The sequence below is a fragment of the Halichondria panicea genome, chromosome 10 (assembly GCF_963675165.1).
Source record: "Halichondria panicea chromosome 10, odHalPani1.1, whole genome shotgun sequence".
NCBI classification, from domain to species: domain Eukaryota; kingdom Metazoa; phylum Porifera; class Demospongiae; order Suberitida; family Halichondriidae; genus Halichondria; species Halichondria panicea.
The window spans coordinates 3,531,223-3,540,110 of NC_087386.1; positions in this window are offsets into that span (position 1 = coordinate 3,531,223).

Consider the following 8,888-nt stretch of genomic DNA (forward strand, 5'->3'; position numbering starts at 1 on the left):
GAAGCTCTTGTTCATTTTCTTATTCTGAAAGGTTTTCGTGAGAAATGGCCTGCTGATCGAGTTGGTGCAAGTAGCAGTCTTTGGACGTCAGTTGTAGAGACGTCAGTTGTAGAGTTCCTTAGAGCAAATGTTTGTGAAGGGCCTTGTTAGATCTGGTGAGTAGATTCTATTTTCCAATGTGTAAAATCAAATTTTTTATTATGTGCACAGTGTAGATACTAGTGCGCATGCGCACTCGATGTTTAACTACAATACAACTAGAGCATTAAAGTGCAAACCCTCGGCTGGTGACATGAAACCAGAAATATAATGCAGTGCATATAGTGATGTTGTTATCATGTAGGAGCAATAAAACTAAACCAGACTGACTGGAGGCATGCTGAAACATTTGAGAACAGGTACAGTTCATTTAGTAGATTACCACAAATGTGTGAGTAGTTGTACTTAAATGTAAATATCTTTTAATTGGAGCATTTCTAAGAAATGGTGTTGATACCTGAACTACAACATATCACACAAACTATTCTAGGCATTTCTGTACGGTCCTTCTTTAGTCTTTGAACGAATGGGGAAAATGTATCCTGGGGAAAATGTATCCTGGATTGTATTAAATGACGAAACAGCATACATTATGTTACTCTTACAAGGATTGATGGCGATCACCACTGGATTGCGTAATCCGATTGTACACGATACAGACTGCTTTGGTTGCAGTAGCTGTCAAAGCCATGACGAGCTTATGGATTTACAGTTCCTGGGTAAACACGGAACAAATTCCAGCTAAAAGATTACCCAGATTCTGCAGCGCATGTGCACACTCCAATCAATTCCAACCTACCAAAATCCTCTATCATACACATAATATGTCCTTATCATGCATGTATTACCTCCTATCGTACACACGTACACAACTCCAGTACTATGCCGTCCAGATTTAAATTCAGGGGTTAAGCTACACTTTTTCACCAGCTTGTCTTCTGTCAAGCCACATGTACGAAGCGACTCGTTCACAAAAGTCCGCTAGCTTAAAAGGAAGCTCGCTGCTCCCACAGAGCCACAATAAATATCATTATAATGGTGCGGACTGGGGGACAGTGTACAGTGTGTGGAACCACAAGCACTATGAATATCATTATAATGGTGCTATATTGTAAGGCCGCAATATGAATATCATTATAATAATGGGGTACAGTACGCCACTCATGGTCCGCATCACGCATCACGCATCAACATTAATTTTTCTGGCTAAATTTACCTATATTGGTCTATATTGGTCAGCACAGTAGAACCTCGATTATCTGGATAAGTGAATATGCCAGATAAACCACGCCTTGATCCACCCACTTTATTGCTTTATTGATAAACAGCATGCGCATTTGAGGGACACGCCCATTTTCTAATCATTAAAAAGAAAACTGCCCTGCCAAGCCGGATAATTGAGGTTCCGAGGGCCGGATAATCTTCATTATTATCACTATTAAAGTATAGTTGCATATTTTTAATATTAAAATAATATTAACATAATTATCACTCTGGTACAAGTTCACTCTGGTACAAGTTCAAGCTAGTTGTATGAGACATACCACCCCCTGCCCTCATTCTGTTTTTACTTGAAATATAATTTTCTCTACAGATAAATTGTTGCGTGTACAACTTTACTTCCTTGGAGAATTATTTCAATCGATGAGCCCGGCACCCGTTCCCAACGGGTGGCCGGGTGACACGCTGCTGCACTGAGGAGTGCAGCCCAATCAGATGCAAGTGGTTGCCACTTAGCTAGGTGTGTGCAAGCTAGGTGTGTGCAGCCATGCAATGGGCGGAGCTGCCTTGATAACTTGATAACACAAGAAGCTGACAAGAAGCTGCTAACGAGCTTGGAAGTAGTCACTTCTTTTCTGAGAGCAGAGCCTTTGCTATGCTTGTTTGCCTGCAGCGAAGGAGAAAGGTCAAAGGTCATTCTATTAATTGTCACTCCTCCCTCTGCTGGCCATCATTCATGATTAGGTATGTAAGGCTAGATAGAACATACATAATCATATGAGCAGCTGGATATATATAGGTCTATTGTTCTAAAGGCAGCGAGATGTCTGATGCATCTTCGTACCAGCTAGTATTCTTTACACCTGAAATTCTGGTCAGTGTACTAGAACGATCTCTGCCTGCTACTCATACACTTTCGCTATGATGATGCGTAGTTCCCAGTTGCCTAGGCTACCTCCTAGTGCGCACCAACAAAGAAAGATAAGCTTTATAATGATGTTTTGAAGGATGAGGATGTTGCTTTTCCTGGCTGGACACAGATTTATGGTTGCTATTGTTGTGGTATTTCTATTGTGCAACACACGACAGGGGCACACACACGCACGCACACACAGGGGGCATACATACACACACACACACACACACACACACACACACACAGGGGCACACAGACACACGCACACACACACACACGCAGGCAATAAGTGACTTTTTTTGCGGAATTCTATACTTAGGAAGTAGCTCGAAAGTAGCTCGAACTACGCAGAGCTGTAGAATCACGTGCAATTTAGTCTAGAAATTTCATTAGCATCTTACCGCACAAAGTTTATAGCTATGGCTACTTGTGCCGATGTGCTTGAACACAGCGATGGCGATGTCTCCTCTGGTGATGAGGGGATAGTAGGATACCTATAACCTAACAATAAGTACATTTGCTTACAACACAACAAAAATATGCATTTCACTACCAGCATGAACTGTCTGGGACTGAGGACATGGACCTAGACGCTAGCGCTATGGACCAGGGCGGTGAAAGACCAGGAGAGGTGAAAGACCAGGAGAGGGCTCACTGTGTGACTCTGCTAGAATATCTAGTGTAAGTGGGTCACTGTCCAACGTCACTGTCCAACGATGCCGGAGATGAACTTCCTGATGACAAAAGTGTGTCATCGGGTGATGGACTGTCCGGCGACGATGGAAGTTTGTTGATGTCTGACAGTGAAGGTACTTTTGCAGTTCTAAAGAAATACCTGGTATCACACTCACACTAACTTCACACTAACTATGCAGTTCTAAAGAGATACCTAGATACCTGGTGACAATAGGTTATACAATGTATACCGGCGATGGTACACCTTACCAAATGATACCCACGATGTACCTCTTGGGTATAGTAATACATGTACGTATTGTACTTCAAATTGATATAATTATCAAGCCTTTATACCGGCTGATCAATAAAAAAATGTTTTTGGATTTTATCGCCGGGCATTTAAAATGATAAAAACGGGTGGGCGTAATAACCGTGGTTGCTATGGCAACATAATTATATTGCACCATTTTATTCGGCATTCTATTGGTAGACTTCACTGTTAAAGTTTAGGCCCCCCAGGGGGTCACTGTGAGATTAGGCCCCCCTCTCTGGGCAGTTAAGGCCTGGGTCAGGCACTGATAAGATTAATTTTATTCATTGCCTACATTTTATGTAGATCATGTAGATCATGTAGTGTTAATGAGATTCATAATGTTTATTAATGTTATTCATTGCACATGACGTCATAAAGTCAATGTATTTGCTTAGCTAGCTGCTAGAACTATTATAGATTATCTTTGGCAACAAATACGGCGGACTTAAACAAGGTAAGAGTAGCTGTTTAGGCCCTCAAAAGATAGATTATGTTGTTATGATTATGTTTCCTTGATGGGAAGTAAAAATGTCCAAAACTTTCTTAGCTATGCTAGCTTCTTTAGCTCTGACAGCCACCCTAGAGGTAGGCTATTTTGTGTATCTCAAGAATACAATAACTCCTACTCTTCCCATCAAGGATACTAGTACCTAGCTATGAGATGTTCATCTAGCCTTGTTTTTGACGCTTGATCTTGGCATCTTCAACGCCGTATTTGCACTTCTCTTTCTGAAAGTGGCATGACGGCATGACGTCATCATCATTTATGGGACTAATTAGCATAATTGAATTAAGCTGATTAGTTTTTTGGAAAAAGAAAACATTGAGCTTCATTTTGGATCATTTTGATGCAGCATACACTGTATATTGCAAATAGTATATTGCAAATAATACAGCAGTATGAACATAGTGTAAATTTTGGTGTTAAAATCTGGACCCGGGCCTTAAGTGCGCAGAGCTCTTCTGCTATCCTTTTCTGCACGATAAAACGAAGTCAAAGAGATATAATAATATGGTAAGGTTAGCTCTATTAGTTGACAAAGCATGCAAAGACTCTGTATCAAAGTAGCAAATTATTATTCTATCATGGAATTTAAAGTGAAGGAAGATTTACCTTTCAAGTTACTCATGCTTTACCTATAAGAGTTAAATGCTTTGATGAGTTAAATGCTTTGATGCAGCTCTGCAATGTTGGATCTGCAGCTATTGCCATATTTGCAACTTCGTGCTTACTTTCTCAGCCAAATTTCAGGACAAAAAAGTATAAAGCACACAATTTCAGTGCAAAGACAACAATTCATATCTTCCTCCATGTTTTCCTATACATAGAAGATGCAAATTGTTGTGGGGATGCTCAGCTCTCAAGTAATGTGGAATCGTTGTATCATGGTGGAATCAGTTTCCTTTCGGGACAAGGGTAATCTTGGACAGTCCTGACCAATTCGGGACAGTTGGCACCATGTGCTTCGTGCTGCATGAGGCCTGATTCATAGAATGACATGGTGCAGTGTGATGGCTGTGAGACCAGTGGTATACTACTGTACATGCATGAAATGTGTGTGTGTGAGGAGAGCTGCATTCAGTAACTGGCACTGCAGACCATAGAAGACGAATGCACTGTCACATAATGTTACCGCTGTTGCGCTGTTAATGGGGGCCTAAAATTTTAAGAGGGGGCCTAAAATGTTAAAATTCTAGGCCCGGGGGGGGGCCAATCTCATGGGGGGCCTAAAATTTTATGACACCGGGTCCAGATTTCAATACCCAAATTTGCTGTATTATTTGCAATATACAGTTCATGCTGCATCAAAATGATCCAAAATGAAGCTCAATGTTTTCTTTTTCCAAAAACAATTATGCCCCCCATGACGTCATGCCACTTTCAGAAAGAGAACTGCAACGGCAAGCTTCAAAAACAAGGCTAGATGAACATCTCATAGCATAGTTAGACTGGCGGCTCGCTTGCTGGTAAACTCCCTATCAGTCGCTGCAATGAGCCTATCAGATTGCTCAACGCCCTGTAATTGTAACCGCACTTACACTTCAGGGGATTCAGTACATTCCAGAGTAGTGATTCTCTCTATCATGATATGGATATATGGTTATCAACAGCTGTCCTTCTGTACGGGTACACCTCAGAGTTTGTGAAAGTATTACCAACAGGGTATGGAAAAAGTTTATGTAATGCCGTGTAATGCCCTGCTCCCTCTTGTGTTCGGCTCCCTCTTGTGTTCGATGCATTGTCTGGCTCAGAAGAGATTGTAATGACCCCCCTACTTGCAATCATAAAAGATCAGGTAAAGCTACCCATACGATAAAGCTACCCATACGATAATAATAATTATATCAGGTATGGGTAGTGAAAATTATTTCAGGCTGCTTGTGTCAGCGTTAAAAACGAGCAACGCCTTTCGCCTTTTGACCTCTGAGGTTTATCACAGAAACCGGGCGACGCCCCAACTGATTGTTGACTGATTGTTGACGAGGCACATTGTGTGAAAAAATGGTCACCTTCTCACTATTTATAGGCCTATAAATTATTGTACTGCCCGCGCCCGATTGCCACATTGTGTGAAAAAATGGTATCTACTATAGGCCTGTAAGTAGTATTTATGAACAGTAATAATAATAATATGATACAGTAATAATTATGATATCAATTTGGTTTTGGTTTTGGTTACAGGCTTTCTGATCAACACTGGCAGCTAAGAAGTATGTTGAGAAGTATCTCTCTTCTCTATCATGATGGCAAGTCCCAACTGCTGGTTACTAGTGTCGGTGCTATAATTATTGTAATATGTAGATGATGGCCTGATGTCGAGAATGTCGAGAAGGACCTGTGTGAGTGACGTGTCCAAGGGTCGGTCGAAGCAGCTCTGTTGACTATTCGATTTGAGGAACCGCTCACATTTGCTCTACTGTCACATTTGCTCTACTGTCTACGTCTCACTGATCGTTTTGACACATTTTAGTATCGCTTCGTAGCTGAGGGTCAGTGGTTTAAGCCTAGTATTTTATACACACAAATACTTTATACACACAAATACACACAAAAACACACAGAGACGAGGGCACACCCCTGTTCAAGAGCCACAACATCATTCCTGAGACGAGGAGTTGACTGTACACACCGCCCCACCGCCCTCTTGTTAAAAACGGGGTCAATTAATTTTTTTAATTATACTTTCATTATCCGCAAGAAGCAGTAGCAGTTTTCTGCAGGCAGTCTAGAATAGTTACTCTGACAGGATCTCTAAGTTTTCTGTGTGTATAAGCTCCAGTTTAGAGCCTGTTTTTAGAGTGTAGTCTACAACGTTTGATATTCAATTAAAGCATAATCATCTTTTCAGCGTGATCAGAAAGATGCATAACCAGTTTTCTTTATTCAACTTTGTAGCAAAGTAGTTACTGTGTCAGGATCTCCTGGTTTCCACGAAACAGCCAAGGCCAGAGCAAGGGATCACTTTAGAGGTATGCGTATATAGCAAGCATTATGTTAAGCTGATTTAATATGATTTAATATGCTTTAATTTAAATATGCTTATGCACTTGTGTGTCTTATGCACTTGTGTGTAAAGTATACTGTATACTTGTGTGCCTGTTTTTAGAGTGTAGTGTACAGTGTTTGATATTCAATTTATTCTTTTAGTAACGCTACCTTGCCACTCTCTATTAAGTCAACAGTCAACCAGCCAAGGACAGAGCGAGAGATTACATTAGATTACATTAGTATGACCCTACGTAGCTATAATTATATGTACGCACGTACATATTGCTTAGCAGGACACCGGAAAGTTTGGGCCAACAGATTGGTGGGAGTCCATAGGCAGGCCAGGAGTGAAACTGCTTACAGAGTAGAACTGCTTACAGTAAGTGGTGTGTGTGTGTGTCTGCACACGCGCGCGCTTGTGTGTATCCGCGTGCTTGTGTGTATCTGTATCTGTGTGTGTGTATTGGTGTATTGGTGTGCACGCGTGTGGCAGTGCTGCCAAAAGTTAATTCAGGTATATTAAGGACGCTAAAACGCAGCCACGCCCACGATTTTTACTATGTTTTGTGCTACTTGTCTTTATTATTTCTAAAAACGGTGTTTTAAACCTTCCTTTTACACCTTAGGGCCTATAAAAATATAAATGACACAGCAAGTTTTGTGCAAAATCTTGACAGTGGACTCGCCCTATAATTACAACAGCTTGATGTACAGAACCCATTCGTTCAGCATGCACACAGAGCGAGGTAATCGCTAGTGTGCTTATTGTGCTTATTTGAAGGAAATAAAGCAGTGCGAAGTCTAGTACTGACATCCATCAGTCCTACCCAATTATTGTACAAATAACTATACAGTGCTTTTATGCACCTTTGCAACAAGCTGGTATCATTATACTAAACCACAAATAGTAAACATAAATAGTAAACATACAGACCACAGTCAGGCTGTACTTCGACCTTATCTAAAGGAGGGAAATTTGAGAACTTATTGTGAGCAGCTTAAAGGATGGCTTCAATAGAAAATTCGAGATCTAAGGCTTACAGTAAGGACATAAGGTCATAAGGTGGAGGATGATACACCAGAGATGTGACCTTGGGCTATCTTACAAAATAATAGCTCAAAATCTCAATGTGGACCCCTCTACTGTATGCAGGACTGTGAGGCTGTTTAAGGCTGTTTAAGGAAACTAGTACCACCTAGTACCACAAAACTACTACTAAAAGACTAAGTGTCAGAGATGAAATTGTTCTTCTTGAAGCTGTTTCAGAAACGCCATTTGCATGAGCTCCAGAACATGCTAGAACAAACCACAGGAACTTGTATCTGTGTAGCGGCTATCGATAATTTTCTCAAACATCAACAGTTTTCACAGAGCTCTTCAACGAAGTCAAGAACTAAGAGAAAAGTACCTTTCTGAAATTGACGCAAATACACTTATATTTGTAGACGAAACTGGCTCAGACCGACGCTCATTCTCATCGTAGATATGGCTATTCACTGAAAGGCTACGATGGATACCCTTCTAGTTCGGGGAAAACGGCATTCAGCCATCGCTTTGGAAGGTACTATTGATGGGGACACATTCTGTGATTTCATCGAAAAGAGGCTACTACCTCAGTTACTACCATTTAATGGCACAAACCCCAAAAGTGTTGTTGTACTGTAGATCGAGCGGTAACTCTTATTGAAGATGTCGGAGCTATTCCTATATTTTTACCTCCTTAATCACCAGATGTAATGCCTATCGAGGAGTGTTTTTCGAAAGTAAAAGCCTTCTTACGTGCAAATGATCCACTTATACAAGTTCTCAAAGAGTCAGAAATGGAGGATCTTATTTTATGTGCATTTGCTAGTATCACCCCTGACGACTGTTATAATTGGGTAAAACATTGTGGATATAATATGATGTAATTATATACACGTATATATACATGTTCTAATCATTAATGTTTTTCAATGCAAAAGTCTTTGTTCTTCAAACTCACATCAGACAAAACTTGTGCAAACGGCTGAGCTTGTCTAGATGCTCAAAATATTGGCCCGACACTCGTGCACGCTTGCCCGGTGACGCTGTAGCTGTAGCTGTGCTGCCTTTAAAAATTTCGGCAGTAGCAGCACTGGTCAATGCATTGGTAAGAGAATCCCGCCTGTGTGGTTTAGAGGGAGTGTTGTTAAACATAGGAATCGATGGAGGGACATCTAAACTGTTATGTTGGTCATTGTGTTCCATC